A 9496-nucleotide genomic window follows, 5' to 3' on the forward strand; every position below is an offset into this window, starting at 1 on the left:
TGCTCTTCTCTCTGGCTTCCTGGCTTTTAATCCCCTTTCTCCTGCTCTTCCTGCTTGCTACTTCAGGCGTCCCTGAGTTGTCTCTCCTCACCTGTAACCCTGGGGCTGACTCAACTCATCTGCTGAATCAACTAGCCCTGAAAATGGATGGCGCTGGAGTGTCGGGCCCATACCCGGCCATTGCCGGCAGTTGGAGCTGCCCGCGAGAGGGACCGGAGCGGGAAGGGCCTGGGGCGGCGCCTGCCGTCCCCCCCGCCCAGATCCCCCACTCCAGACGCTAAGCCGCGATGAGTAGGAGGGCTGCTGCGGTGAGCCTTGAAGCCTAGGGCACGGCCCGGGTGGAGCTGCCGCAGGTGCAGATCTTGGTGGTAGTAGCAAATATTCAAACGAGAACTTTGAAGGCTGAAGTGGAGAAGGGTTCCATGTGAGGGCATGAATATGGCAACTATGTGTTGTAAAGTCCAGTTTCTAAGATGTCAAACAGATCAAGGGGATACTGTGTGCTTTAAAATCAGGAAAGGTGTCTGTCAGTTTTATATTCTTTCATTGTATTTATTCAATCTGTATGCTGAGCAAATCTGAGAAGCTGGACCATATGAAGAAGAACATGGTATCAGGATTGGAGGTAGACTCATTAGCAACCTGCAATATTCAGATGACACAACCTTGTTTGCTGAAAGTGAAGAAGACTTGTAGGACTTACTGATGAAGATCAAAGACTACAGCTGTGAGGGTGGATTACATCTAAACAAAGAAAATAAAAATCCTCACAACTAGATCAAAAAGTAGCATTATGACAAGTGGAGAAAAGATTGAAGTTGTGAAGGATTCCATTTTATTTTGTTCCACACTCAACATCTATGGAAGCAACAGTCAAGAAATCAATCAATTCAAGTCCATTTTAAGTCCTAAGGACGGCAGGGCATGACAGGCTGCTGAACAATGACACGGCTACATACAGGGTCCAAGCGTGCCATATGCTAGAGACCATTCCCAAAGCTGCTACTTATATACGGGAATCATACCACATACCCAAAGGCAGCTACTTGCTGCTCACAGTATATTCCACCATGGAGTTGATTACCAGTCTCACCATGGGGAGTACTACTACATCCAGCTGCCCAGCCATTCAAGCAGGCCTAGCCAAATTGACATACAACTTTAACTACCACATATGGCAATGATTGTGAGGATGGTACAAGATTGTGTAGTGTTTTGTTCTGTTATGCGTAGAGTCGCTGCAAACTGAAACTGACTTGGTACCTAGCAACAACATGGTATTAACAAGGCAGGATTAGAGATCATGATGTAACTGAAGCACAAGATACAATCTACAGGATTGGGTCGTATGTTGAGTGAAACTCTTTTGAGATAAAAAAAAAAAAAAGATTAAATAAGAGAGCAGAGATAGAGGGAACTCAGTATCACAAAGAGAGAAACTGAGAGTGGTGCATTTCTTTGGACTCAGGCTCCCTGCATTTAGAACCTCCTAAGCCCAAAGGAAGATTGATACCAAAACATGGAAGTCTCTAAGGGACACTGGACCCACAGATGTTGAAAGGAGACAAAGATGATCCTCTAGAATCAACAGAGACAGAAACCCTTCCCTTAGAGCTGGTGCCCTGAATTTGGACTTCAAGCTTCCTAAAATGTGAGAGAATAAATTCTCTTTGCTAAAATCATAACAATATGCAAATACAAAGTATCATATAATAAATAGTATTGCAAATAGGCATTACTTTATTTATCCATTTATTTTATTTCACTGTGTTTCCAAAAGTATTTAAGGTAGCTTGCAGAAGTTGCATAAATACGACATTTAAAATAATCATGTAAGATCTGAAAAGAAAAAGGGTTTCCAATGCAAATAAGTAGAAAAAAAAAAGTGGAGAGCATTTTAATCAGGAGATAAGAAAAACAACAAGGTTGACAGTCCAGTTGTGTGTCTAGGGACAGTAGTGTATTTCAAATGGAAAAATCAAGGTTAAAATCCCAAATGATCTACTTGAGTCCTCCTGTAGGCAGTGGTGAGCCTAAAAGTGATCATTATTCATTTATTTATTTATCTATTTTAGTCAGGAAACTGATGTGTTCTAACCCATCTTTTAGAAAGCTATATCTAGTTGTTTTGAGTAATAATAGTGGGAACGGTCATAACCTGGAGGCAAAGAAGATAATTTTAGACTGTTAGAGGACTAAGATCTAGTACATAGCCTACATGGATCTATAGAATCTGGCCAGCCTCAGGGCAAACCATTCTCTCTCTGCCCTCCATCAAATCTGGCTTTGCCCAGTATCACAAATCCTTAGGTTCTCCCCTCCTTTTTTTTTTTTTTTTTTTTAAAAACACATTGTACTTTATACCTAGAATGGTTCCTCTTTGCCTTTTCTGAGCTCAAGGCAAATGTCACTTCCTCAGGAAATCTTCCCTTGATCTTTCCAAAGTAGATGTCTCTCTGGGTCAAAAAGAAAAGCTAGCCTCCAACTCTTGGCTACCCCATGTATGTCTAAGTGGAACTGTGCTTGTGCTCCATATGGTTTTCAATAGCAAACAGTTTGGAAGTAGATATCCACGCCTACTTCCAAGGTGCATTTGATTGAACTTGAACCTCTAACCTTTTGGTTAGCAGATGAGCACATTAACCATTTGGATCACCGAGGGACTTTATCTTTCTAGATATGTACTCTTATAATTCTTAGACCTTATTTTGTAAAGCATTACCACAAATGGAAAGTATATGATTAATTGTATAAATTGTTGTTTACTGTGTCCCCTTTCTAACCTATAAATTCCATGAGAGTAGGGACAGCATATAATTGCCATGGTGTAATGCCTTGGGCTGTGTACAAGCCCAGTAAATATTTATTGAATAAAAGAGGTAATATAAATCACTAGAGAGGGAACTATGGGAATGGAAAAGAAAGGACAGAGGGCATGTTCAGGAAATTTTGGAATTTGTTAACTGAATATGGTAGCCAAAGAAGGATAAATCAAAGAAGACAGGGAGGTTTCAAGTATGAGAGAAACACTAAATTGCCAGGCTGAAAGGAGCTAGGTTTATTTATTCAATCTGTATGCTGAGCAAATAATCTAAAAAACTGGACTATATGAAGAAGAACTTGACATCAGGATTGGAGGAAGACTCATTGACAACCTGCAATATGCATTTTAATGTGAGATGATGAACACTTACGTAAAAACATCTACTTACCCATCAGTCACTTCTCAGAAAGAAGGTTGGGCAATCTACTTCCATAGTGATACCGTGTCGGAAACCCAAAGAGGAGTCGCTATGAGTTGGGGCCCACTGACCGATGGCACATAACAACAACAACACCTATTTAAAGAAAGATTCTATGTAGGAATCCTAATCAAAGGGGGGAAATGCAGAACAAAACTACAAATTCTCATGAACTCTAGACTTTCTGGAGCCATGAAGCCTGGATAAACCCCTGAAATTATTGCCCTGAGATAATCTTTAAACCTTAAACCCAAAGTATTCCCAGAAGTCTACTTAACACCAAACAATAGCTTAACTTAACTAGTGAAAACGTCTGCCTTGAGCATTATGCTCTTTTAAGAACAATCTATATGGGATCATATTGACAATAGCTAGTCTAAAGATTAGACAGGAACTTGAGGGGACAGTGAGCTTGTGTTAATGGGAGAGGAGCAACTCAGAAAAGGAGGGTGAGAATGGTTGTATAATTTGAAGAATGTAATCAATGTCACTGAATTGCACATGTAGAAACTATTGAATTAGTGTATGTTTTGCTGTGCGTAATCTCAACAACAATAAAATAAGTAAAATTTAAAAAAAGGAAGATTAACATGTAGATTTCATGTTGTGTCTAAAGAACTCCCCAAAATCACTGTGGAAGCATGAGGTTTTTCTCTTATTTGTTTTTCTACCTTATTCATAATGTTTCTAATATTATATCTTCCTAGTCATTTTTCACAGATGTATAATAAAATACTTTTAATTATTAAAATATTCATGCTTAATGTATATAATTTGGACAATAAAGAAATATAAAGATTACCTGGTAAGCCAAATAGACATAAGGAGAAATTGGCTTCCTATAATGAAAACATGTAAATTGATGTAACACTTCTGGATGACCATTTAAAATGTGACATAAAACACTTAAAAAGAAAATAAAACAACTCCTATTGGATCATTTCTATCTAGAAATTTATTCAAAGGAATTAACTAGATATGTACATAAGATTTGCAAAGAAGGATATCTTATCTCTTTACCTAGATAGGACTTCTAGATTGTTCAATTTTCCTTAGGTAATTTTTCAATGTTGAGTCTTATTTACTTTTAAAATTCAGGTTATATTGTACATAGTATTTAAAACTCTGCCTTTTCATGTTATCTTTGATTGTAAGCATATATTAGGTTATTTTCTAATGACCTAATAATTAAGCAATCTCTATTTCTTTATTTGTTAAATAAACCTACTTTATCCAATTAATTAGTTGTGGATGAAAAGTAGAACTGCTATTTCTTTTTAAAACTCTGCAAACATTATCAAATGGTCTTCCAAAAGGTTGAACTAATTCATAATCTCACTAGTAGGATATGGTTATTTTATTGATTCACTAAATTCTGGCTAAATTTAAAGCTATCTTTGATTAAGTGTAGCTGACTCATGATGCCTAATTAATGTCAAGCAAGAAGTTGTCTGGGCTTTGGGAAAGGAGAAAAGGAGGTCACTATCACACATTGGTAGCATAGTGGCTAAGACACTTGCCTGCTAACCAGACGGCTGGCGGTTCAAACCCACCAGCCACTCCTCGGAAGGAAGGTTGGGCAATCCTACTTCCATAGTGATACTGCCTCGGAAACCTAAGGAGGGGTCGCTATGAGTCGTGTTTGACTCGACAGCACATAACAACAACAACAACATCACACATTGGCCATTAAAAACAACAAAAACCAAACTCACTGCCATGGAGTCAATTCTGACTCACAGTGACCCTCTGGGTTTCTGAGGTGGTAAATCTTTACAGAAGTAGATTGCCCAGTCTTCCTTCCGTGGAGTGGCTGGTGGGTTTGAACTACCAACCTTCTGGTTAGCAGTCAAATGCCTTAGGTGCTAAGCCACCAGAGCTCCTTAGTGACATAAATTTTGGGGTTAATGAGCTTAAATCTATGTAATCAGTATCTCAGTCTATTTATAGTGAACTAAGTTGAATTGAGTTGGGTCCATCTCGACGGCACTTAACAACAACAAAACAAAGTTGAATTGCTTATATGTGTGGTTTAAATATAAAAAGAACATATGTCCTACAACTGCCTTCACTAGAAAGCCACCCGTTGCTTTCATTTCTTAGAGAACTAATCAATTGTATTTCTTTTTAAGAACCAATTAGTATTTATTTATTTATGTTGTGCTTCGGATGAAAATTTACAGAGCAAATTCACTTTCTCTACAGCAGTTCACACACGTTCTGTTTCATGACATTGACTGCAATCCTCCCACTTCCTCTCTGTAGTTACCTCTTCCCTGTGACCTTCTTTCCTATGTATTCCTGCCCCCTGAGCTATCTCAGATAGTGCAAATACTGCCCTTCTGTTCTTTCATGATTGATCGTTATAAGGAGCGTATTTACCTGCTGTACATGTTCACCCTATGTGCCTCTCTATTGAGTGAGTTTGGTTCCAAGCCTGAAAGGTAAATGGGGGCCGTAGTCTTGGGGGTTTGACTAGGCTCTATCAGACTAGTAATCCTGGACTTAGAATGAATTAGTAGGCAGTATCACTATGAAGTAGATTGCCCCATCTTCCTTCCGAGGAGTGGCTGGTGGGTTTGAACCGCTAGCCTTCTGGTTAGCAGTCAAGTGCCTTTAGGAACTACGCTACCAGAGCACTGCACTTAGAGGAGAGGATTTAACAGTATAATAGTTACCAATAGAATACTCTTCTGAGATTACTTTCTTTCTCAAACTGGGATTCAGATTAAATATATCAATACACAAACATTACACGCAAGGGTTATTCTCCAATGAACTCTTACATTTTATTTCATCATAAATGTTTTTAAACTGGGAGCATAACTTATTGCATTGCCTTTGCTGTACAAAAATCTATGGAAAGTCTTTTTGCAGAGGTGGATGAGGATCCTATTTTTCTAGAATAGATGAATATAATGTTGGCCAATTTGGAAAAAACCTTTTCAGAGAACTTGTAAAAAATCTGCTCCAAAATGGAGAAAGAATTAAAAATCAAACAAAAATGGAGAAACAGAATGGAAACTGAAAATCACCTTAGGGGAGAAGTAGAACCAGGAAGCAAAATGTCACTACCTCAAAGTGTCAGATAACGTTGAAATTAAAATTATTTTAAGTTAAAAATTCCCTTATATTTGGTTGCCTCATCTAAAATGGTTTACATTTTTTTAAAAATTGTGTCCTTTCTCTCTCCACATATGCTACTAAAATTACTGTTACACTCATGAAGAGTTTTTATATGATCAGGAATGTGGAGTGTTTTCTTTCTGCATGGATAAAGAAATTTGGCTTAGAAACTTGATTAGTTTTCCTACTCATAGTGACCCATCCTTGGGTTTCTGAGGCGGTATCACTACAGAAGTAGATTGCCCAACCTTCCTTCCAAGTAGTGGTTGGTGGGTTTGAACCACCAGCCTTCTGGTTAGCGGTCAAATGCCTTAGGCACTATGCCACCAGAGCTACTTGATTAGTTATACATATTTGGAAATAGCTTATAAGTAGAACATCAGTTTCCATTTAAACATGAGGTTGTGATTATAGACATCTTTGCAGATGTGAAATTTGAATAGAACAACATTTACGGAGTTGACACAATACATTATTTTAAATCCCTTAGCAGAATGCTATTTTAAGACTTTTCCATAAACGTTCAAAATTCATTGGTAGAGCCGATTCTTTCTAAGTATTTTGTAGTTATCAGATGAATGTGGTATGCATTGTTATTAACCCATCCAATAGCTATTTTCCCCTTCACCCTTACTAACAAATTCTTATTTTGCTCAATGCAACATGCTGCTGCTGTGTACTGTTGAGTCGATTCTGACTCATAGCTACTCAATGTGAGGGAGTCAAACTCCCTCATAGGATTTCCTAGGTTTTAATCTTTACAGAAACAAACCACCAGGTCTTTTCTTCTGCTGAGCCACTAGTGGGTTTGAACCTCTGACTTTTTGGTTAAGAACAGCCAAGTTCTTAACCATTGCACCATCAGGGCTCTCCCAAGGCAACATCGTGTATCACGGAAAATACTAACCTCCTGATGCTGATAATACTAAAGTAGGTAATATGACACAATTCTGGCCAGAGAGGGGTAAGCAAAAGTGTGCTGTGGAAGTGTCAGGAATTTTAGCACTCCTTAGTCAGGTAGTGCTCCTTCACTCTTCCATCTCATTTTGTCCTGAAATTTGGATGAGAAATGTGGAAGTGCAGGAGCCATCTTGCAATCAGATTCAACAAGTGTGATGAAGATAGCCCACATGCTAAGGATGGTAGAAGCCAAACATAGAAGGAGCTTGGATCCCTGATGATATCACTAGGCAGCGGAGCACTCCAAGCCTTGGGCTGCTCATGTTGTTGTTATGTGCTGTCGAGTCAAACCTGACTCATAGCAACCCCTCCTTGGGTTTCCCAGGCAGTATCACTACGGGTTGCTCAGAGCTAGTCTTTTTCTTGACATGTGAAAACTCCTCTGTTTATGCCACTATGGTAGGGTTTTCTATTATTTGTAGCTATATACATTCCTTACTTACAGGGTGACTAATTGTCTTACAAATTCTTTGTGTTTTTCTGCTTAAGTGAGTAGTTCTAAGGACTTAAGAGAGAGTTTTCTAGTGAAATACTTCCATACATTTTTTAAGTGTATAATTCAATGGTTTGAATATAATCACAAGGATGTGCAGCCATTGTATCTAATTCCAGAACTGTTCCATAATCCCAAAAAGAAACCCTGTACTCATCAGCAGTCACTCTCTGTCCTCTTCAGCTTCTAGCCTCTGTTGTTGTTGTTAGGTGTGATCTTGTTGGCTCCTAGGCATAGCCACCCCATGCAATAGAGGAACAGAGTAGAACTGCAGTAATCTTTTTTGGGAGCAGATCACAGTCTCTTTTCTCCCAAGGAGCCCCTGAATAAGTTCTGCCACCCTTTCGGTTAGCAGAGTCCTTAACCATTATGACACCAGGGCTCCTCCCACCACCCACTGGCAACCACTACTCTACTTTCTATCTGTGTAGATTTGCCCATTCTGGACATTTCATACTAGTGGCATTATAAATCATTTGTACTTTTGTGACTGACTTTCTTTCACTTAACATAATGCTTTCAGGGTTCATCCAGGATGTAGCATGTATCAGAACTTCATGACTTTATATGGCCAAAATTCCATTGTGTATATATATATATATATATACACACATATACATATAGATATATATATATATATATATATATATATACACACATATACATATACATATATATATATATATATAGATATATATATAGATATATATATATACACCACAGTTTGCTTATCCATTCATCAGTTTATGAGCATTTGGGTTATTTCCAGTGTTTGGCTATTATGAATAACGTTGCTATGAACATTCACACACAAGTTTTTGTGTGAGTTCCATGCAATTTGTGAATAACTATAGGTCCATGCTTTCTAAGTGCTAGATCCCTTTCCCAGCGGTTTCACTCCTCTGTGGCCCCTGGGAATCCCCATGACCCAGCAACTAAAAGGTTAATTTCAGGCATAGCAGGGGCCTCTAGAACCTTGTTGTAGGTATGCTGTGAATCCTTTCTGATGGGTCATGCCCATGCCTTAAGATTGTTAATTATTTTGAATGTCATATAGGATAAAATGTTATTTATTCGTAAAGGACATCATCAATTATATTTTATATACCTTACATGCTAATAATATTTACTATATACTTAATGCCCATTTACTTCTTTTTCTTGTGGGAAACTTTGTGAATTTCTCTCTGTCTCAGTTTTAACTAGATACCAACTGATCTATTTTTATTTATTGCAGTTATCTGAGTTCCATAAATCTTTTTGTTCAATGCTGGATGTATAGATGCTTTTCTGATTTTCTGAGTCCCAGATTATTTAATCTTATGCTCCAGGGCCCTACATCTTGGTCAAACCTCTTCATCTCCTCTCTGTTACTTCCTCACTGTCTTAACCAAAGGAGACAGAGTAGAAATTGGATACTTGAATTGGAAAGTACCTTCAATCATCTGTATTTAATACATTCATCTTCATAAAGCAGCATTTCTTAGTCTTTCCAAATATTCAGTGTTAGAAGGTCTCAGCTTTTTTTATGATAACTTCAAGCCAAAGAACTTGAGTTTGGCTTATTTCCTTTTCTTCTATGTTGTTGTTGTTGTTATTTGCCGTCGAGTTGGCCCCGACTCATAGCGACCCCTCCTTGGGTTTCTGAGGCAGTATCACTATGGAAGTAGGATTG

The 9496-nt window shown here is 38.2% G+C and overlaps 1 pseudogene; it reads right to left on the reverse strand.

The window, feature by feature from the left end:
• Nucleotides 1-131: 131 nt before the first annotated feature.
• LOC103205919 overlaps nucleotides 132-9496 on the reverse strand; it is a 90300-nt pseudogene continuing 80935 nt past the window's right edge.

This window comes from Orycteropus afer, unplaced genomic scaffold, assembly GCF_000298275.1.
Source record: "Orycteropus afer afer isolate SDZICR_OR568_19922 unplaced genomic scaffold, OryAfe1.0 scaffold00001, whole genome shotgun sequence".
In the NCBI taxonomy this organism is placed as follows: domain Eukaryota; kingdom Metazoa; phylum Chordata; class Mammalia; order Tubulidentata; family Orycteropodidae; genus Orycteropus; species Orycteropus afer.